This window comes from Capra hircus, chromosome 6 (assembly GCF_001704415.2).
Source record: "Capra hircus breed San Clemente chromosome 6, ASM170441v1, whole genome shotgun sequence".
NCBI lineage: Eukaryota > Metazoa > Chordata > Mammalia > Artiodactyla > Bovidae > Capra > Capra hircus.
The window spans coordinates 64,998,473-65,023,287 of NC_030813.1; positions in this window are offsets into that span (position 1 = coordinate 64,998,473).

Sequence of the window (24,815 nt, forward strand, 5' to 3'; positions counted from 1 at the left end):
AGTAGTCCATGGGGTTACAAAGAGTCAAACACGACTGAGCAACTGAACTGAACTTAATGTTAAATAAATGAAAAACTGTATTGTTAAGCACATATATCACTAAAACATTTTTTTCTATGTGTGTAAATGACACTATATCCAGAGGGAAATTACTAATGGCGAATCTATATTAATATAGATAATAAGTAGTAAAATATTGTGTCCAAACTACTATGCCATGAAATGCTACATCTCCTGGTTTGCATGTTTATATGTACATGTAGAGATGTATCTAAGAAACACGAGTGTTTACTATGTGGTGTGTCAGCTCCACAAAGATAAGGAAGGCACCTGTAGCTGAAGAGATGAGGTCAAGATTTTAATCTTGGCCTCAGGATAGATGACTATCCCTATGACTTAAACATAACCCTTCACCAGTTTGGGCCTCCTTACTTGCAGCAAGTGCCCAGCATCAGTTGTATTTGTTGTGTGGATGACTTAATAAATGAATGTTTCTTCTTCCAAAAATGAATACCGTAAGTATGGATGATCCTGATGTCCTTTTCAGATTTGAGGATTAAGCTTTTCCGAAACCTTTTTTTCTTCTGTTACATAAGCATCTTGTGTTCATGTAATGTTATGAAAGATGATAACACTGAAGACAGTATGTGATTACATTGTCATTGTAAACTAGAGTAAGCTAGTTATAAGTAAACTAGTTTTAAGTTTTGCTCAAATTTGGCCCATTCAGAAAGGCAGAGCTCTGTGAAGAGAGGATACAGCTTTGGAATTAGGTAGATCTTGGTTAAAAATCCAGTTAGAACTGGACATGGAACAACAGACTGGTTCCAAATAGGAAAAGCAGTATGTCAAGGGTATATATCGTCACCCTGTTTATTTAACTTATATGCAGAGTACATCATGAGAAATGCTGGACTAGAAGAGGCACAAGCTGGAATCAAGATTGCCAGGAGATATATCAATAACCTCAGATATTCAGATGACACCACCCTTATGACAGAAAGTGAAGAAGAACTAAAAAGCCTCCTGATGAGAGTGAAAGAGGAGAGTGAAAAAGTTGGCTTAAAGCTCAACATTCAGAAAACGAAGATCATGGCATCTGATCCCATCACTTCATGGGAAATAGATGGGGAAACAGTGGAAACAGTGTCAGACTTTATTTTTTGGGCTCCAAAATCACTGTGGATGGTGATTGCAGCCATGAAATTAAAAGATTGAAAGGAAAGTTATGACCAACCTAGATAGCATATTAAAAAGCAGAGATATTACTTTGCCAACAAAAGTCTGTCTAGTTAAGGCTATGGTTTTTCCAGTGGTCATGTATGGATGTGAGAGTTGGACTGTGAAGAAAGCTTAGCACCAAAGAATTGATGCTTTTGAACTGTGGTGTTGAAGAAGACTCTTGAGAGTCCCTTGGACTGCAAGGAGATCCAACCCGTCCATCCTAAAGGAGACCAGTCCTGGGTGTTCATTGAAAGCACTGATGCTGAGGCTGAAACTCCAATACTTTGGCCACCTTATGTGAAGAGTTGACTCACTGGAAAAGACCCTGATGCTGGGAGAGATTGGGGGCAGAGGAGAAGGGGACGACAAAGGATGAGATGGCTGCATGGCATCACTGACTAGATGGACATGAGTTTGGGTGAACTCCAGGTGTTGGTGATGGACAGGGAGGCCTGGCGTGCTGCAATTCATGGGGTCGCAAAGAGTCAGACATGACTGAGTGACTGAACTAAACTGAATTCGTTAAAAATCCACTTTTATTTTTGATCAACTATATAACTTCCCTGACTCTAAACCCCCTCATTTGTAAATGACTTAATTAAGATACACTTCAAAGGGTTATTGTGAATGTTAAATTAGATGATGCATATAAAGTACTCAATACAATGTTTGTCACAGAGTAAATGCTAAGTACATTATATATTGTGTAAGCCAAAACTATATTTTCCCTTTCCTATATCTCTAGTCTTTTTTTCAGTTTTATTGAAATATCTTTGAAATATAGCACTGTAGTTAGTTTAAGGTGTATAATAGAGTAACTTGGCTTATACATATTATGAAGTGATTGCCACAATGATTTTAATGAAAATCCATCATCTCATACAGATACAAAAAAAAAAAAAAGCATCTTTTTCCTGTGATGAGAACTTCCAGAAGCAAAACTCTCAGCAAATTTCAAATATATCATACAGTAATATCAACTATAAGAATCACTTGCATTACATCTTCAGTACACTTTTAATTTATAAATTTAAGTTTGTGCTTTTTGACCACCTTCATCCTAATTCATTTCTGTAAAATTATTTATATGTTTGAACAATTGGTATTTAATGATTCTCAATCAAAATGAGTTATCTTTATTGAAAGCTTGAAGCCTATCCCTAAATTACCCAAAATATATTCATTATAATTAATTGTAATAAAGCAATACTTAATCAGTTCTAATAATTGTATCCTGTGCTATGAAACACTGAATCATTATACTCCTCTTGGATGCCTTTTACATAATTATACTATCCGTTTCAACAGGCACATGCAGACAGAAAGACATGTCGTTTCATGTGTTGACTCAAACTACTTTATTTCTGACATGCAACAAATTGAAAGTAACAATAGTCATTTTTCTTACTTATTAATGATATAGTACCTAACATCACATGCTGATTTTGTCATTACATTTAGACCAAAGAAACTAACTGCCAATATTATTTTAGGCAGTTGGGAAACTCCTTGAATATTTATTGACAATTTTCTGAATTCTAATATAATTATATTTGCTTTTTTTTAAAGGGGGCTCTTATGCTAAGTGGTTATTGATTTTTACAACATTTGCCCCAAATTTAGCAATCAATTTATCTTCAATATTTTAAGTACATTTAAATTGCATTCCTACAGTGTATGTCTGAGTACACAAAAATAACTATGAAAAGAATGGAAAAATTTAACATGTATTCTTTTATAAGAATATTCTAAGACTGTATGATTGTAAGTTAATGATCTGATGCTTTCTTATACTCTTTAATATTGTCAAGAGTAAGCACATGTTTAACATTGTGTAGCTTACCAAACACTTGCCTATCTATTACTTTATATGATTTCTACCTCCTGAGGTACGCATCATTATCCCATTTCACAGGTAATGAAAACTGACTCAGAGAAATTAAGCAACATCTTAGATTACATGTTTTATAAATAAAAAGTCAGGACTAGAACTCTTGTCTTCAGTCCACATATTATCCTTTTTAAGTAACTCAATATTCTGTCTACTCTGTTTGCCTCAGGTGAGTCTAAATAAATACAGTATATTAACTTGCATCAGTAGCCTCCTTACATCAAATAAAAAGATTAAAAGAGATGTATAGTTACCATCTCATGTTAAGACAGGAAAAGTGTGCAACCTATAAGAATACTGTCCCAAATGAGGAGTAAAACCATTTAAACAATAAAGCAAAATGCAGAGTCTTATAGCATTTTGGCATTACCTTTCTAATGCTCACCATCTCAGTACAAGTGCTTGTATTAGTTCACTTCAAACTGCCAGTCCTTAGGAATATGTTGCCTCGATTAAAATGAAATATAGGATAAAGGTTGGATTTGAATTCTGCTGGCGGACATACTTCTGTTCCTGCCTCTAGTACTTACTAGTGAAAAGATCTTAGGCAATTTGCTTGAGCTCTAAGCCTAATCTCCACATTCTATTTTTCAAAATGCAATAATAAATCTATTTCTGCTAAAAACTCGAGGGAGGGGACATAAGTATACCCTATGGCTGATTCATGTTGATGTTCGGCAGAAACCAAAACAATATTATGAAGCAATTATCCTAAAATTAAAAATAAATAAATTTAATTATAAAAACAGAAGAAAAAAAGCTACTTTAAGCAGATAGTTTTTAAGTGTTTATAAAGTCCACTGGATGAACAAAGAAACTCTCGATTTCCTTTGAAGAAGGTGGAGTTCAGGAACAAATCAGGTCCCAGAATCCTACCGTCTCTTCCATTTTGAGGAAAACTGACAGAGAGCTGTGGTAAGCTATAAAATCAGGAAGCATATGATCACAGAACCATGTGATAATGTACACCACCAAAATAAATGCTTGTAGATTGCCCTTCAACCCATTTAATATAGTTCCACATTCTAGTCATGTGTAAGTATATCAAATTGGCAAACTCAACAAAATCCAGAAAAATGGACTCCAGGCAGCATCAAAAAGGTAAGATTTTAGCTTCCCAACGAAAGCATACGGAAGGAAACCAGAATATATGTTGAGCCAGCCAATCTATCATCTACCACAGTAAGATATTCTTTGGAATTTCTGTTTGGCTACTTAAATCAGATAATGAATATTGTGTTCTTGGGCCACTGTCTATATTCACCAAAGTTTCAGCAATTGCTTGCTAGCTAGAATGATTATTGCAATAATTCTATCCGTATATGTCCTCTTGTTGTTTTTTCTTTGTAAAGCTAGAAGAAAATACACATACAAAAAAAAAACCCAAAACTCTATGCTAAACCATAAAATAATAATAAAGAAGAAATGGCTACAGAGACTACCAGAAACACAACCAAAAACAGTTTGATCCAAAAAAAAGCAATGTAAACAGTAAACAATTTTCCAAAATATAGAAGGAACTCCTAAACCTCAAAAGCAAAAAACAAAATCAAACTTAGAAAATGTGCAAAGGACTTGAATATATTTTCTCCAAAGAAGACATACAAATGGCCAATAGATATTTGAAAAGATGCTCAACATCACATATTATCAGAGAAAGGCAAACCAAAACCATAATGAGGTATTATTTTATACTTGCTGGGATAGCTATTAGCATAAAGAAGAAACCCCAAAGGTAACAAGTGTTGCTGAAGATGTGAGGAAATTGGAATATTTGTACATTTTTGGTGGGAAAGTAAAATGGTACACCCAATATAGGAAACGGTATGGCATTTCCTCAGATATTAAAATAGAGCTACCATCAGTTCAGTTCAGACACTCAGTCGTGTCTGACTCTTTGTGACTCCATGACTGCAGTACACCAGACCTCCATGTCCATCATCAACTGCCAGAGTGCACCTAAACCCATGTCCATTGAGTAGGTGATGCCATCCAACCATCTCATCCTCTGTCGTCCCCTTCTCCTCCTGCCCTCAATCTTTCCCAGCATCAGGGTCTTTTCAAGTGAGTCATCTCTTCACATCAGGTGGCCAAAGTATTGGAGTTTCAGCTTCAACCTCAGTCCTTCCAACGAACATCCAGGACTGATCTCCTTTAGAATGGACTGGTTGGATCTCCTTGCAGTCCAAGGGACTCTCAAGAGTCTTCTCCAACACCACAGTTCAAAAGCATCAATTCTTCAGCTCTCAGCTTTCTTTATAGTCCAACTGTCACATCTATACATGACTACTGGAAAAACCATAGCCTTAACTAGACTGACCTTTGTTGACAAAGTAATGTCTCTGCTTTTTAACATTCTGTCTAGGTTGGTCCTGACTATCCTTCCAAAGAGTAAGCATCTTTTAATTTCATGGCTACAGTCACCATCTGCAGTGATTTTGGAGCCCAGAAAAATAGTGAGCCCCTGTGTCAACTGTTTCCCCATCTATTTGCCATGAAGTGATGGGACCAGATGCCATGATCTTCGTTTTCTTAATATTGAGCTTTAAGTCAACTTTTTCACTCTCCTCTTTCACTTTCATCAAGAGGCTTTTTAGTTCCTCTTCACTTTCTGCCACGAGGGTGGTGTCATCTGCATGTCTGAGGTTACTGATATATCTCCTGGCAATCTTGATTCCAGCCTGTGCTTCTTTCAGTGCAGTATTTCTCATGATGTGCTCTGCATAGAAGTTAAATAAGCAGGGTGGCAGTACACAGCCTTGACGTACTCCTTTTCCTATTTGGAACCAGTCTGTTGTACCATGTCCATTTCTAACTGTTGCTTCCTGACATGCATACAGGTTTCTCAAGAGGCAGGTCAGGAGATCTGGCCCATCTTTTTCAGAATTTTCCACAGTTTACTGTGATCCACATAGTCAAAGGTTTTGGCATAGTCAATAAAGCAGAAATAGATGTTTTTTTCTGGAACTCTCTTGCTTTTTCGATGATTCAGCTGATGTTGGCAATTTAATCTTTGGTTCCTCTGCCTTTTCTACACCAGCTTGAACATCTGGAAGTTCACAGTTCAAGTATTGCTTAAGCCTGGCTTGGAGAATTTTGAGAATTACTTTACTCACTGGAGAAGGGAAGGGCAAACCGCTTCAGTATTATTGCCTTGAGAGCTACCATATGATGCATCAATTCCACCCTTGGATATATTTGAAAAGAAATTGAAATCAGGATATTGAAGAGGTATCTGCAACTTCATGTTCATTGCAACATTATTTATAATAGCCAAGATATAGAAACAACCCAAAGGTGCTTTGACAGATAAAAGAATAAAGAAAATGTGGTATATATACAATGGAATATTCTGCAGGTTTTTTTTTTTTTAAGGAAGGAAATAACAACATTATTGATGGACATGAAATACATTATTCTAAGAGAAATTAGTTCACTACAGAATGATAAACACAGTCTGATACAATTCATATAAGATATCTAAAATTGTAGAACTTGCAGATGCAGAAAACAGATCACTAGTTGCCAAGAGATGTGGGAAGATGAAGCAGGGAGTTGGTAGGAAGTTGTAGCTGTGCACAAGTTAACAGTATGCACTTAAAATTTGTTAACAGGGCAGATTTCATACTAAATATTCTTACTATTAAACACACAGACAAATATAAATGGACAGCCAGGTAACTTTGAAGATGGATATGTTATTACTTGGAGAAGATGATGGCACCCCACTCCAGTACTCTTGCCTGGAAAATCCTATGCATGGAGGAGACTGGTAGGCTGCAGTCCATGGGGTCACAAAGAGTCGGACACGACTAAGCGACTTCACTTTTACTTTTCACTTTCATGCATTGGAGAAGGAAATGGCAACCCACTCCAGTGTTCTTGCCTGGAGAATCCCAGAGACTGGGGAGCCTGCTGGGCTGCCGTCTATGGGGTCACACAGAGTTGGACACGACTGAAGTGATTTAGCAGCAGCAACATGTTATTACCATGATTATAGTAATGGTATTATAGGTGTATGCATATGTCTAAATTCATCAAATCGTATATATTAAATCTGTGCAGTTTTCTATATATCAACTATACCTCAACAAAGCTGTAAAAAATAAAGTTTTTAAAAGCAAACAAAACTCATAACATCTGGCTCCACAATTTTATTTTTTTGTCCTAGCATCCAGCTTTCCTCTACTATAGAAAAGTCAGAATAACTGTAGCTCAAATAGTTTCACTGGCAAACTAAGAGTAGATAAATTCAGACAAGTTATTAACTTATTTGAGCTGTTCTTCTCTCAATTTTCAACAGAGATATCAACATCAATCTCAACTGTTGTCAGAATCACTGTAAGTAACGTATATTTTGTATCAGTTTACATTGTTAATAAGTTTGTGTTTTTTCCTCTTCATCCTCTATGTCACAGAACAAGATGTCTCTCCAAACCTGTTTAATTTTGTTTCCCCAAAAAAAGAGGATCTTACTTCAATTCTAAAGCTTACCTAGAGTTTTACCTTTATATACTATCAGCCCCTTAAAAAATACGAATTTTTCAAGGTTGCCCGGTAGCACAAAATTTCACTCCTCAGGGAAAATCCTGAAAATCTTAAACACACAGCAATAGCATGGCATCTGGTCCCATCACTTCATGGGAAATAGATGGGGAAACAGTGGAAACAGTGACAGAGTTTATTTTGGGGGGCTCCAAAATCACTGCAGATGGTGATTGCAGCCATGAAATTAAAAGACACTTACTCATTGGAAGAAAAGTTATGACCAACCTAAATAGCATATTCAAAAGCAGAGACATTACTTTGCTGACTAAGGTCCGTCTAGTCAAGGCTATGGTTTTCCAGTAGTTGTATATGGATGTGAGAGTTGGACTGTGAAGAAGGCTGAGCACCGAAAACTGATGCTTTTGAACTATGGTGTTGGAGAAGACTCTTGAGAGTCCCTTGGACTGCAAGGAGATCCAACCAGTCCATTCTGAAGGAGATCAGCCCTCGGATTTCTTTGGAAGGAATGATGCTAAAGCAGAAACTCCAGTACTTTTACCACCTCATGCAAAGAGTTGACTCATTGGAAAAGACTCTGATGCCGGGAGGGATTGGGGGCAGGAGGAGAAGGGGACAACAGAGGATGAGATGGCTGGATGGCATCACTAACTCGATGGATATGAGTCTGAGTGAACTCTGGGAGTTGGTGATGGACAGGGAGGCCTGGCATGCTGCGATTCATGGGGTCGCAAAGAGTTGGACATGACTGAGGGACTGAACTGAACTGAACTGATAGCTTTACTTTTGTTTGTCTAAAAGAACAACTTTATTAGCCATAGTGCAACACTTAGCATTCACATAACAGTCACCTAATTTCAGTCGCTCTGTCATATCCGACTCTTTGTGACCCCATGGACTGCAGCATGCCAGGCCTCCCTGTCCGTCACCAACTCCCAGAGTTTATTCAAACTCATGTCCATTGAGTTGGTGATGCCATCCAACCATCTCATCCTCTGTTGTCCCGTTCTCCTCCTGCCTTCAGTCTTTCCCAGCATCAGATTCTTTGCAAATGAGTCAGTTCTTCGCATCAGGTGGCTGAAGTATTGGAGTTTCAGCTTCAATATCAGTCCTTCCAGTGAACACCCAGGACTGAGATCCAACCAGTCCAAGGGACTCTCAAGAGTCTTCTCCAATATTACAGTTCAAAAGCATCAATTTTTTGGTGCTCAGCCTTCTTTATAGTCCAACTCTCACATTCATACATGACCACTGGAAAAACCATAGCCTTGACTAGACAGACTTTGGCTGGCAAAGTAATGTTTCTGCTTTTTAATATGCCATCAAGGTTGGTCATAACTTCCCTTTCCAAGAAGTAAGCATCTTTTAATTTCATGGCTGCAATCACCATCTGCAGTGATTTTGGAGCCCCCAAAATAAACTCTGTCACGGTTTCCACTGTTTCCCCATCTATTTGCCATGAAGTGATGGGACCAGATACCATGACATTAGTTTTCTGAATGCTGAGATTTAAGCCAACTTTTTCATTCTCCTCTTTCACTTTCATCAAGAGGATCTTTAGTTCTTATTCTCTTTCTGCCATAAGGTTGGTGTCATCTGCATATCTGAGGTTATTGATCTTTCTCCCAGCAATCTTGATTCCAGCTTGTGCTTCATCCAGCCCAGCGTTTCTATGATATACTCTGCATATAAGTTAAATAAGCACAGTGACAATATACAGCCTTGATGTACTCCTTTCCCTATTTGGAACAAATCTATTGTTCCATGTCCAGTTCTAACTGTTGCTTCCTGACCTGCATACAGATTTCTCAAGAGGCAGGGCAGGTGGTCTGGTATTCCCATCTCTTTCAGAATTTTCCACAGTTTATTGTGAGCCACACAGTCAAAGGCTTTGGTATAGTCAAGAAAGCAGAAATAGATGTTTTTCTGGAACTCTTTTGCTTTCTCCATGATCCAGTGGATGTTGGCAGTTTAATCTCTGGTTCCTCTGCTTTTTCTAAAACCAGCTTGAACATCCGGAAGCTCACGGTTCATGTATTGTTGAAGCCTAGCTTGGAGAATTTTGAGCACTTCTTTACTAGCATGTGAGATGAGTGCAATTGTGTGGTAGTCTGAGCATTCTTTGGCATTGCCTTTCTTTGGGATTGGAATTAAAACTGACCTTTTCCTGTCCCGTGGCCACTGCTGAATTTTCCAAGTTTTTTGGCATATTGAGTGCAGCCCTTTCACAGCATCATCTTTTGGGATTTGAAATAGCTCGACTAGAATTCCATCACCTCCACTAGCTTTGTTCGTAGTGATGCTTCCTAAGGTTCACTTGACTTCACATTCCAGAATTTCTGGCTCTAGGTGAGTGATCATACCATTGTGATCATCTAAGTCATGAAGATCTTTTCTGTATAGTTCTTCTGTTTATTCTTGCCACCTTTTCTTAATACCTTCTGGTTCTATTAAGTACATACCATTTCTGTCCTTTATTGAGCCCATCTTTGCATGAAATGTTCGTTTGGTGTCTCTAATTTTCTTGATTATCTTAATTATTCAAGTAACAGTGACAACAGTAATAATCACAGGGCTATTAATAGCTAGTATTGAGCCCTAAATACTACTTGGCACTTGTTCATAATACTTGTTGTGGTTTACCTAATTCAATCCATCCAAAAATCCTATGAGGCTGCACTTTTACCCACTGAAGAAATGTATCAAAGTCATAGATTAAGTGAATGGTATTGCCATGATTTGAAACCAAAGACTATGTTGATAGTCTTTGTTGTTGGTAGACTATGTTGACAGTGAGCTATGATATTCTGTATAAAAAAGTTGCAATATATAGTAAAAATGCATCATTATTTCAAACTTTGCAGTAATAAACTACATTCAGAAAGGCTCCAGAGGTCAGTATCTTCTAATTTATTGACTGGAGTTTTGGTAAACATTCATTGAACAGATTCCTAGATTTCATATCTGACCAACAGAATCAGCATCTCCAGATATAGAAACTGGAAATCTGTACCCTAGAAATTCTTATAATCAGAGAATCTGTGAAACACTAAGTTTTAAAGTCTGGAAGAATATTATGTTTCACTTTGGCTCAGAAGCCTCAGCTCTCTACTTTGAACCAATGCTACTCCTGCAAATTGAGAAAGAGCATGAAATTTCTATGCTTTTGGCACAAACAGTTTTACTGCAAACCTTGAAATGGGAGCAGTAGAGAGAATTTCAATGAGGCACCATAAATTGGCAAGCTGGAAGGGAGCAGTGACATATTCCTTGTGTAAATGTTTTCTAAGCCTGGGGCCTGAAGGCAGATGTAGGCAGCTTATATACTGCTGGGGCCTGTGCTTCTAAAATTATGAATAAAGGTGAAAGTTGATTTTTAAAACCTTTTAAACCTTTGTTTTAAAATACAGCAACAAAGACAATTATATGCAAAAGAACAAAACATTCAAGTTGAGTGTATATAATCATGGGACTCAAAATCCCTACATTACACTTAAAAATCCACTCCTTTTAGAGAGAATATTTGAATATTGTTAATCAATGATATGCTCATGATTTTTTTGTGTTTTTTCATTTTTTCAAGATTTTCCCTGAAAACAGAATATGATTGATTCATCTTGCCAAAGGGCACCTCAGAGCATCCTACAAAAGAATCAGACCTGGACCTAAAAGAAAGGATAGATTTATAGCAGTTTTGAAACTTTTCTTTGTTGTGATATTGTTATTGTTGCAAATGCTTATGATATGGTGACAAGTAAGTCAAGTCTCAACTTTAATATTATAAATCAAACCCAAATTCACATTTATCATGGGTAGAAGAGAAGGAGTAAGGGAAATTTAAAGCTCAGGGAATCTCACAGGGGGAAATGGGATGCTTATAGTTTTGAAATTATAGATTGGAAACAGTGACACTGTCCAGTAGTTTTGAATCATTTCAGAAATTCTGTCTTCAACAATGGGAAGATAGACAGTGACTAGCATGTCTGCCAAGATACAGACCAGACAAAGTGAAGTCTTTTCATAATCTTCTAATGCTATGCCTTTTAAAGTATGACTTGCATCCTAACATAAAACAATATAACCAACTACACAAACACCTGAGGATTATCAACTTTTAAGCCTGAGATAAATTTGGACAGTTCTATACACATTTCCTATTCTGTTAACCTCTTACATTCTAATGCCAAATTCTGCGTCAATTAATCCCCTTACATTTGCATATAATATAGATTCCTCTAAAATTGGAATAAATAATAAAAGGATTTATTGACTAAAACAGATATCATAACTGGAGATCCAAGTAAAGTATACGTTAGAGTTTATGGCTCCAGAAGCCCAGTTATGGTATCAAAGGTCTAGTCTCTTTCTCTGTGCACGTGTGTGTGTGTGTGCTCAGTCATGTACAACTCTTTGCAACCCATGGACTATAGCCTGCCAGGTTCCTCTGTCCATGGAATTTTCCAGGCAGAAATACTGGAGTGTGTCGCCTGTTTCCTACTACAAGGGATCTTTCTGATCCAGAGATCAAATCTGTGTCTCTTGTGCCTCCTTCACTGTCAGGTGGATTCTTTACCACTGCAGCACCTCGGAAGACCCTGGGTGCTCTGAAAACCAAAATAAAGCTTTTATCCTAAAATGAGTTGATCTTATGCATAGGCAAAGACTGTCCACTATGATTACAGCTATGGAATGAGTCATGTCACAACCCTGGAGTTAAGGGTCTATGCCCTGTGACTTAAGAACCTGTGAGTTTTAACTAGATACCTGGAAACTCATGCTTATATGCAACAGATGAACAAATCCTCTTCTTAAAATTCCAACAAGTTAACAAATGATTATTTAACCCAATATTAGTATAATTTCCTGTCCACATCTAGTATACCAACTTCAAGGCTGTAAAGACAAGAAATGAAAAGATTCATATTCTCAGGACATAACAACTCAGTTATCTAGATCTAAAGTCATGTAAATGAAGCTGTGGAGCTTGAGGTTTGGTGGGGCAGAAGCATCAGTGTGTTCATTCTTTTCGCATTGTGTGCTATCTAAGCGCTACATTTATGATGCAAATGCTAGCAGGCAAAGTGCACCCGAAATCAATATGATTTTGCTTAGTATTCATGCAACAGATGCCATCTGTACAATATTCTTTGGGATGATGTTTAGCAGAACTATGGAAAGTAATGACTGTTCAAATATAAATGATACTTTTGATTTCAGCTGAAAAGCAACCCAAAACATCAAAGAAGTACCACTAATATCAGTTCTGAAGAAAATCATCTCATTTAAGGAATCAAAAGTGTGAAGGCACTGATTGACCTATGTCAGATTATGAGAAGAATGACTAACCATTATTCTACCATAAAGAACTATTTCAGGGATCTCCATAATGCTGCAGAAGGAACTGACTGCCGTTAAGGAAATATTTTATGTTATTTTCTAATTGAATCACCAACACTCTCTTATATCTAATGCATTAACTCACATCCAGTTTCACTGAAATGCTTAGGATATACTAGTGTGAAGTGAAAGTCACTCAGTTGTGTCCAACTCTTTGTGACCCCATGGACTATACAGTTCATGGAATTCTCCAGGTCAGAATACTGGGGAAGGCAGCCTTTCCCTTCTCCAGGGCATCTTCCTAATCCAAGGATTGAACCCAGGTCTCCCGTATTACAGGTGGATTCTTTACCAGCTGAGCCTCAAGAGAAGCCCAAGGATATAGTAAGATTTCTCATTTATGTATAAGAAGGCAAAACAAGCAGAAAACAACAATAAAAGCAGCTGTCAAGTCTTTAGCTATGCAGAGCACCAATTCTACTACTTTAAGCTTATTTCCTGAAATGATAGAAAAGCACAACTTCAGGTCTGTACCCTAAGTTCAATATTGTGTCACACGTATTCTCTGTATAGTTTCTACTGACATAAAAGAGTAAAAGAGATCAGCCAATCTGAGAAAATGTTATCCAGGACAACACTGGGCTTCCTAAAAATATTGCTTTTCAGAGGGGTTCAGCAGATGGCATGAATAACCCAGCTCGGGTACTCCACATGTGCTCAATCATTGGCTGAGAGCATATGGCTCCAGCATTAACAAGAAATCTTTAAATGCAGCAACTAAGGATTGTCAGCCAACAAACTTTTTTCTCAAAGAGACAAAAGCATTATATCCTCATGACCACCATAGTTACATGCAATGTCTCATATCAGCCTATTAATTTAGTGATTTACTAACTACTTTGTACTTTAATGTTGTGTAGATATTATCTTTGCTCACTGATTTTCTAGGACAGAAATAATTGAGCATGTAATTTTTTGGTCAAAATGAATTATGAACCTCATGAGTGACCTATATAATTTCCTTAGTCAAATTGAACTGTCTTTTGTCCTTTTCATCCTCCCTTCCTACCACAAGGTATAGAGCATAACTTGTACACATCAAGTGATACACAAGAACCAAGTCAATGATTCCTAAAATTTGTACACTGATGAACACTGACAAATCATCTTATTTGGTTTTGTTTTAAAATTTAGATAGGAAAGACAGGAAATGAAATCTGGGACTTAGCAGCCTATAAAGGAAGAAAATTCCCTATTTACTTTTCAGGAGCTTAAAGTCTCAGGCACATCTTAAAATATTCTCATATTTGATTGAATAGCAAAAAAAAAAGAAATAGATTTCCACAGGTCTACAACTTGCTGAAGCCCCTAGCTTTTTAATAGCAAGGATGTCAAAGGGAAAGTTTGAAGATTCTGGCAAGTATATTACATAAAGCCAGTGGATAGCTTTGCATTATAACCAAGATAGACATGCTGGAGATAAAAGGAGTTGACACATTAAAGTGCTTTGCTATTTCCAGCCCTGTAACTAATATAAAATGTTATAATGAGTTCATTGGGTTTGGAGTGTGAACTTACTTAAAACCCACAGCCCATCTCCTGAGCTGCTTCACATTTGTGCAGCGCTGTCAGGCCAGGAATTGCTTCTCTGTGTTCAGGGAAACTTGAATTCCATTTTGCCATTTAAAATCTACTTGCTCTCTAAAAGTGGCTCAGTTCAATGAGAGCGAGTGAACTCCTTGAATTGCTTTAACTTTTTAATGCATTACCTTTTAGCCCAAAGAATTAGAAAGAAATTTATATCTCTTTGTAAATATTTTTCAGTGAGCACTGTGTTTAGTGGTCAAAGCACTTGATCTTAACACACGTGTAAGCCTAAGTGAAAGCAATCTTTAAAGAATCATAAGCTGGACAATTCACTCACCTGTCATTGGTTTCTTCTTTATGTATACAGAATGGAACATGTCTTACTTCATGTTTTGTCCATTAGTTATTATTAGCTTGTTTGGAATTTAGCATGTTTAAACTAAAAAGAAAATAAAAGCTAATATAGTTATAGTTTGCCTCTTAAAAAGGCAAATATCATTGCTTCTCAAAATTATGAGAAAGATTGAAATTAATGAGAATGAATTTCAGTGTAGAATGAAATTCCGTAAATATACAAAATAGATTTTTTTAACATTTTATTTTTTAAAAACATTTTGGAGTGTATTTTCTTTACTTTTTTTTTAAAATTTTTTAATTTTTTAAATTTTAAAATCTTTAATTCTTACATGCGTTCCCAAACATGAACCCCCCTCCCACCTCCCTCCCCACAACATCTCTCTGGGTGTTGTGTTAGTTTATACTATGCAGTAAAATGAATCAGCCATACATATACATACATTCCTTCCCTTTTGGACTTCCTTCCCATTCAGGTCACCACAATGCATTTAGTCGAGTTCCCTGTGCTTTCTGGTATGTTCTCATTAGTTATATGTTTTTTTCCTGCGCTGTGCTGTGCTTAGTCACTCAGTCCAGTCTGACTCTTTGTGACCCAGTGAACTGTAGCCTGCCAGGCTCCTCTGTTCATGGGGATTCTCCAGGCAAGCATGCTGGAGTAGGTTATCATGCCCTCCTCCAGGGGGATCTTCCCAACCCAGGGATCGAACCCAGGTCTCCCGCATTGCAGCAGATTATTTACCAACTGAGTCACCAGGGAAGACCAAGAATAGTGGACTGGGTAGCCTATCCCTTCTCCAGGGGATCTTCCCAACCAAGCAACCAAACCAGGGTCTCCCTCATTGCAAGCACATTCTTTACCAGCTGAGCTACCGGCAAAGTCCTGTATGTTTTATACATACTATCAATAGTGTATATGTGTTGCTAACATTTTGTGTGTCTGTTAGGAGCCTAGGGTTTTTGTATGCATTATTTCAATCCCTCCTTCCTATTTTCCTCCTTCCTTTCTTCTTTCTTTCCATTTTGATTATCTAAACATGCTTGGAACTGGAATTATGAGGCTACCTTCCTTCACTCAGCCTCCACACCATTCGTTAATGCTTCGGCTTAAGAAAGCAATTTTCAAATATTTTATAAGAATAATTGCTTTTAAAAGTAATTTTTAATTTGTACACTTAAAGGAGTTCCCATATTTATAGCACATAAGCAGATATCAAGTTCTGGAATGATTTTGCAATTTCCTCTTTTATCAGCTTACCCAACTATAACTTAAAGTCTCCTCCTTTTAAAAATCATCAAATTTACATTGACATTACATTATGTAGTGATTATATACTAACTAGAAAGAATAGAATATCAAACAAATAACACTGGGTCAATTCATGAATCAGATTAGCTTTGGAAAAACAGACAGTTTAGGTTTAATGTGAAAGGAAAGATCTATAACCTTGTGCATTAGTTTTCCGTGACTAAAAACAGATTTCCATAAACAAACTTTATGATTTAAAACAATAAGCATTTATAACTTTATATTTTCATAGATCAGGAATCTGAATATGGCTTAATGGGATTCTCTGCTTAGGGTTCCACAGGCTACAGTTAAAATATTTGCCAGGACCCTGGTTTCATCTGAGGTCTGGACCTTGTTTCAAGAGAATGTACTTGTTGGCAGAATTCAGTTGCTTTTGGCTGCAGGAGTGAAGCCATGAGATGCTGAGATCCCCTGTAGTCTTGTCCTTAATAGGCATTTCATATCATGGCCACTTGCTTCTTCAAAGCCACTAGCATTGTTTGGAAAGAGAGTTTTGTATAACATAATGAGGTCAATGAGATGGAGTTCCATTACCAACATCTTTTCCACATAATGTGATTTTGTAGACAGAATTATATCCCATTCCCCTCTGTTATACTTGGTTGGCTAGAAGCAGGATACTTATCAAAGTGCAGAGATAGTGGCAGTCATTTAGAATTATATTTAGCATATCTGTTCTACAACCATAGATATTTTGGACTGCCAGGGAGCATTCAGGCTATCTCCAGTAAAATCTGAGGACCAGAACACAAACTTATTTCCTTTATGCCTTTTGTCTAAGGTTTATTCTGAGTTTCTTCATTTTCACTTTTTTTGGTTCTTTTCCATTTAAAAAGTAATTTCCAAATATTTTCTAATCTGGCTGTTCTTACTTTTCTTGTGGTGAAATAAGTACATTGTAATTCCTCTTTCCAAAAGTGAAGAGACTGAGCTTCAGAGAGGATACCCACCACCTCAAGTTCTCATAGGTAATAGGGGGTAGAGCTTGAAATCAATTCATATATTTTGACTGCTGTTCTTAATTTGGTATCACGTATCACAAGCATAATGTCTCCGTAAAGGCTGTCTTAATAGGTACCTTCCCTATTAAGGTCTATAAGGATTACCTTAGCACCTCTTATATAGCATAACATTATCATGTGGAACCCACAGCAGGAAAATTGGACTAATGACCACAAATACACAGAGATGCAAAAGTACTTTAACTGATATTAACTGACTATAGAGATATTGGAAAGTCACTGTCATATTCTCTTCCATCTCATAAGCTTATATAAAGATTTCCCAGGGAGGCATATTTGACATACCAATCTAGATACTGAGGTATTAAAAGAATTTCTAATAAGACCTCTGTTATTAGTATTTGCTCTCAGGATCTATCACCAGAGCCATTATCCAAATATCAAATATCAAAAATAATCACTGTATTTCACATTTTCCTTAATAAAATATACTGAGTTTTGTCATGGTGTATCCCTCACTACTACTTTGGGTCAACATGTCCCTTATGAATAAGTGCAAGAGTACTAGAAAAAGTTGTTTGAAAAATAAAGAGGTCTTAAAGTAAGATCCAGAATGAAGCTAAATGTCAAAGCTGATCAGGCCAAGAATCAGAATGCAGAGATGAGTTATGGTGATGTCAAGATGGCCAGAGAAATAAAAAATGTCTGAAACCCTGCTTGACCAAAAATTCTATACGAAAGATAGATGAATAAGAGGCAATGTCAAAGGAAAGAAAATTATCATTATTGTTAGCTATATCCATGTTGTCATATCATTAATTAGACTCCTATCAGAAGCAGAATTCTCTGGTATACCTTGCTTCATATTGAAGTGTAGATTAGAGGATGGTGAAACCTCCTTAAACTATAAACCCCAATCCTAGTTCAGTTCTTTGTTTCTTTATTTGGCTCCACTGGATTTTAGTTGTGGCACGTGAGATCTTTAGCTGTGGCACACAACCACTTAGTTGCAGCATATGGGATCTAGTTCCCTGACCAGGAATTGAACCTGGGCCCTCTGCATTGGGAGCATGAAGTCAGCCACTGAACCACCAGAGAAGTCTCCCCTGATTCAGTACTTTAAGCAGCCACATAAAAAGTGAAAGTGAAAGTTGCTCAGTCATGTCCCAACTCTTTGCGACCCCATGAACTGTAGCCCTCCAGGCTCCTCTGTCCGTGGAACTTGCCAGGCAAGAATAGCCAGAGTGGGTAGCCACTCCTCAGAAGATCTTCCTGACCCAGGGATTGAACCTGGGTCTCTTGCATTTCAGGCAGATTCTTTACCATCTGAGCCACCAGGAAAACAGCCACACAGTTCAAGAGAATGAGCTAACCAGAGTATGAGTAGAAAGAGAAAGAACCTTCTATGCTTCCAACTTTTCCCTGGTCGCCAGTATGACAGTCATGTAGTCATCATTGAATATTACTAATTGCATTGACTCTTTCAAAGAAGCAAAGTTTGGGAATAAGATGTGAAGGAAAACTGGACAGACCTTTTCCTCTTTTCAAAATGAAAAATATTTTCTGTAACATCATTACATCAAATATATCAAAATCTGAAAAATACTAGAATCAAAAGTGATATTGAAAACAAAATTGTAGGAAAGCACTATGTTCTTTAACAAAACTAGAAATGCAGAGTGAAGCAACATTAAGCAAATATAGTTGCTGTAGAAATTCTATAGTGCTAATGTATATTTTTGCATGTCTATCTGAAATCAACTTATTTGTCCATGGAACTGCTTATTCAAGAATGATAACAATATTTCATCAAACCTCAGTATTAGGTAGTTGGAGTAGAGACAGAGGCACAGTCTCACATTATAAGAGGTTTAATGGACAGGTAATGTTTGTGAGTGGGGAGAATGGAGAAGTAGTAAGGTTAGACAGAGAAAACAGCTACCTGCAATGAAGATGCTGCTGCTGCTGCTGCTAAGTCACTTCAGTCATGTCTGACTCTGTGTGACCCCATAGATGGCAGCCCACCAGGCTCCCCCATCCCTGGGATTCTCCAGGCAAGAACACTGGAGTGGGTTGCCATTTTCTTCTCCGAATGAAGATGTTAGTCTTCACCAAACCACAGGCAGCTCTGAAACAAAAATTCCTTGCTTGTAAGAGTCCCTCCCATATTGGAGGGAAAAGACTTTGTATTTAGTGCTTCCTCCATGTTCAGTAATTGCCTGGGAACTTCCTAAGAAGAATGTGGCTACAGCTTGAAAGCGGAGGTGATCCTGAACACCTTATAGTGAAGAGAAGTCAGTAAACTGTATTCTTTACCACTGAATACACACTATTCTTCATGATAGGAGATCCAAGTGTTATGTCTCCAAAATTGCCACAAGTGCTAAGTTAAGGAAGTCAGATTGGAAAATTCTGACAATGACATATTCACATGAATAGTCCCAGTCAATCATTCACTCAAACTTAATTGAGCACATGGTTGTGAGTGTGTGTGTGTGTATGTGTGTGTGTCCTTTTTCTCTTTTTAGGGAAGCAGCAAGACCTCCCAGATAGAATTCCAAAGACTTGACAGGATATGGAGCTTCCTCATTTTCATATTTGATTCTGTAGAGGGAAAATAAAGTGAAGACTGGTTTAGTTTTCAATGAATGCCTCCCATATTCATATCAGATCTGAAAATGATCTCAAGATACTATATTGATAAGATCCTTGCTTTCATGAAAATGAGGCATAATGAACCTTATTACATGGAACAGTAGGTGAACTAAAAGTGAAAAAGAAGGTTTAAAGAAATACATGATACCTGAACTGGCACACATATCAAAAATACCATCTAGGGAGGGATGGGATCTTTCTTAAAATCTACTCACACTTCTATAGAATTTTAAGTTTGTGCTATGATTAGAGATAAGAATTTTGTTACATTCTAGGTTTAGCTCAGGATAAACATATACCACATTGGTTTCTGGACTGAAGAAGATAGATGAGGTTTTTATTTAATCCTACTGTTAGTTTTTAGAGTTTTATTTGCAGTGACCCATGAGTCACTCCTGGTTTGGTCCAGAGGTCAAATGAAATGCCAACTGGAAGATGCAATTATTTAAGAGGATCACCAACTCAATGGACATGAGTTTGAGTAAGCTCTAGGAGTTGGTGATGGACAGGAAAGCCTGGTGTGCTGTAGTCCATGGGGTCACAAAGAGTTGGACCCAACTGAGCGAGTAAACTGAACTGAGGCCACATTTTATGATAGTTTTGTAAGAATTTGGCTTTGATTTTTAACTTAAATCAGTCATACCCAGGGGCAATAAATCAAGCAATAATCTTTGTGTTTACTATACTTTGAATTTTTTGTGAATATAGTATAGCACAAATGTGTGCTGTTATCTATACTGAAATAGAAACATGGATTGGTAAGATTTTTTTAAATGTTTTGGACAGAAGAGATGTGATCATTTGCTGATTTTCCAAATTACCTGCAATTTTTTAAAAAAAGCCCTTTACTTACGAAAATAGACGATGAGCCAAATTCAGCCTGTAGGTCATGTTTACCTTCCCTTGTTGGAGAATAACTGTCAAGACATTTGGAAGAAACCATGTATCTAAACGTCCCTGGCTTTTAAAAGCTGACCCTGACACATACTCTCATCTTCCATTTTCCCAGAAGCTAGCATGACAGTGGTCTGACAATATTTAGAGATCACTTTTCAGCTACCAAGTATATATATATATATATATATATCTTTTTTTTAAAAACTGAAGTATAGTTAATTCACAAAATATATGCTGGTATATACATACACATACATGCACATATAGAGATGATTTACTATTATAGGTTAATACAAGATATTGACTATAGTTCTCTGTTGTGTTTTTTTTTTCACTCAGTTTTGTCTGACACTTTTGTGACCCACATGGACTGTAGCCCACCAGGCTCCTCTGCCCATGGGATTTTTCTAGGCAAGATCACTTGAATGGGTTGCCATTTCCTTCTCCAGGGATCTTCCTAATCCAGGGATTGAACCCACATCTCCCTGCATGTCCTTCATTGCGGGCGGATTCTTTACTGCTGAGCCAGAGAGGAAAGTTCTCTATGGTATAGAATAAATCCTTGTTGCTTATCTATTTTGTTTATACTGGTTTGCATCTGTTAATCTCACACTCCTAACTTATCCCTCTCCTTATCCATTTCCCCTTTGGTAACCACAAGATTATTTTCTGTATTGATGAATCTGTCTTGTATCAATGTATAGATTTGTCTTGACTGTAAAAAATATAGATCAGTAGCTGCAGAGGTGGTCAACGGGGGCATCCATTTTTTGCTTTGATTCATCTTTTAGTCTGCAGCTACCCTACCTTAGCAGAGATCAGGAACTCTGTGATACTTAAGCATATATTCTTGTTTCCTGCCAAGGCAGGGAGGAATGGACATTGATAGAAGGCTGGGCCCATTTAATTGAAATCACTTGAGCATAAAAATAAGTTTAACTTTTTAGTCTGTGACTCTAAAATCTCTATAGGAAAACCTGCCCTCACGGTGTGCATGTTTGAAATCTGGAGCATAATATTGAATCCTTAGGAATAATGGTGATTTAGGAGAAATCTAGCATACCTGTGTCTTCACTACATAAAATTGCAGGAAAATATGTATCACTGTCTAAATTTGCTAACATTGGTGAGCAGAATTTAGAGCTCAGTATCTGCGCTTGCTCCTTGGAAGAAAAGTTATGACCAATCTAGACAGTATATTAAAAAGCAGTGACAGTACTTTGCCAACAGAAGTCCATCTAGTCAAGGCTATGGTTTTTCCAATAGTCATGTATGGGTGTGAGAGTTGGACTATAAAGAAAGCTGAGCGCCAAAGAATGGATGCTTTTGAACCGTGGTGTTGGAGAAGACTCTTGAGAGTCCCTTGGACTGCAAGGAGATCCAACCAGTCCATCCTAAAGGAAATCAGTCCTGAATATTCATTAGAAGGACTGATGCTGAAGCTGAAACTCCAATACTTTGGCCACCTAATGTGAAGAACTGACTCATTTGAAAAGACCCTGATGCTGGGAAAGATTGAAGGCGAGAGGAGAAGGGGACAACAGAGAATGAGATGGTTGGATGGCATCACAGACTCAATGGCATGAGTTTGAATAAACTCCAGGAATTGGTGATGAGCAGGGAGGCTTGGTGTGCTGCACTCCATGGGGTTGCAAAGAGTTGGACCCAACTGAGTGACTGAACTGAACTGAACTGATCTGTGTCTCTGGGCTTCCCTGGTGGCTCAGTGGTAAAGAATCCACCTGCCATTGCAGGAGACACAGGTTTGATCCCTGGGTCAGGAGGACCCCTGGAGTAGGAAATGACAACCCACCCCAGTATTCTTGCCCAGGAAATCCCACTGGTAGAGGAGCCTGACTGGCTACAGTCCATGAGGTCAAAAAGAGTCAGACACAAAGGAGTGATTAAAAGACACTTTCAGTTTTTTTTTTTTTTTCAAATACATATATAGGTTGTAAAAAAAACCCATAGATGGAGTGCCTACAGAAATAAGTACAAAGTATAATGGAAAAGGAAAAGAAAATATATATTCAAGCTTAAAATGATTGCATTTCAAAAAATGTCAACATTGTAGAACTGTAGAAATGTGATTGTGATATATGAATGTGACAAGAGAATTTAAAAATGATACTGACCACACATTTTCCCTGTATTTGTTGGAGCAATGTTTAATACATATATTCATACTGACTTTGGAATTGTGCCCCTAGTTCTGACAAACCCTCTCCCTTAGATTGTCTGAGGCTTCATTCATCACAGTGTCCTGCAGGGCACTGGGAAACTCCTGAAGTAATGAAATTATGTTACTTGTACAACTACCTGCATATTGCAAGTATTTTTATATGAACAGTATAGACCTTTTGTTTTGTCTTTTCATAGTTAGGTCTGAACTGAACTGAGAAAGCAACCGACTGGGATTTAAATTTGTTTAACCAATATTTTCTGACAGTTGTTTTTTAAGTATTAGAATGAATTATTTAGAAACACAATGAAATTCATTTCCTCTTGAGAAATCTAAGAGCCAGACATTCCTGTCATGAATATATTTGAGAAAAATCTACCAAAAGACAAAATGTTGGATTCAGTTTAGTTCTTCATTTTTTGATTCAGAGCATTTCCCCAGACAATTAATTAGAAAAATGCAGCATACTTAAATAGCAATTTAAAAATCCTGTTTCAATTTTTATATATTGTTTTCAGAGCTAGAAAACAATATTGTACATTTATGCATTTCACTGCAAGAGAGTTAAGTCATTTTCAGAGGCTTCTTAAATGTATTTTCAAACAAAGTAGGGTATAAATAAACACATTAATTTAAAAACAGAGAAAATCTTCCTTTGGTCAATTTGTTTCATTTTAACCAGTTACAAATGTTTCTGCATGGAGAGCTTTGAAATAAATAAATATTGGGCTTTGAAAGAAACTTTAAAATACATTTTATTTATCAATTTGTAACCATTTTAAAACTGTGATTATACTGTCTATGTTTAGTGGCATTACAGACTACAGTAAATTTAGTGGAAAAGGAGGAAATCTCAAATGAATCTTGGACACTTGGTTTGGTTGTAGCATTTATTAATGCTGTTGGGCAAACTTTCCTTTTTCTATAACTCCTGCAGGAAGCCTAGTTTCACTGACTTAATTACTATAATCCTTTAACTAGTAAGCAACCAGTGAAGCAAGGAAAGAATAAAGGATGAAGTGATAAGAAGAAAATTATGAACTTAAATCTCTTAACTTCAAAAAAGTTTGGTTTTGCCACTTAGGAGAGCTGATTTAATCTTTTCTGTTAATCATTTCGAGAAGACAGCCAAATATAATTAATACAAATAGAAGCCATGAGATCTGGGGAAAGATATCCAGAGGGAATACTCTGAATAGAAATCATACTGTATACAAGACAGGCTTATATACAGAAACTCACCCTTGTCACAGTGCATAATGGAAACTACCCGAGGCAAAAGGAATTTTCCTCAATAGGTCTCTGCCTTTTTCCCACAAAATATAACCTTGACAGTTAGACAAGAAGATATAATAAAAAGTAAACCTTAGTAAAACCAGCCCCCCAAAAGGGAAAGTTGGCCCCAAATTAATGTGTTTATCCTCCTCCTGATAAAGTACCACCTAGTAGAGAGATGGACTATCTGAATCCTAGGTTCTTTCCTCTTCAAGGAGTGAAGAAAGGGAAAAGTTTTCTTGAGTTTCTTTAAAGATGGGTAACCAGTAATCTCTGTTAATCCTAGCATCAACTAGGGCCATTGATAGTCTCTTCAAGATATAACAAGGCTTTATATTTGAGGGCCCCTTGTTCAACTTTTTCTTCTTCATAGTGTTCTCTATATTTTTACTTCTGAACAGTGAAATATGTAAGTCAGATCCTCAAGACTTTATGAATATCTACTTAAATTTCCCCTCAACCCATAGACACAAAAATAAGCCCTATAGCAACCAATTCAAGAAAAGGCTTTTCTGGTGGTTCAGCAGTAAAGAGAATCTGCCTGCAATGCAGGAGATACACGCAGGAGATGTGGGTTTGATCACTGAGTCAGTAGGATCTCTTAGGGTAGGAAATGGCAACCTACCCCAATAT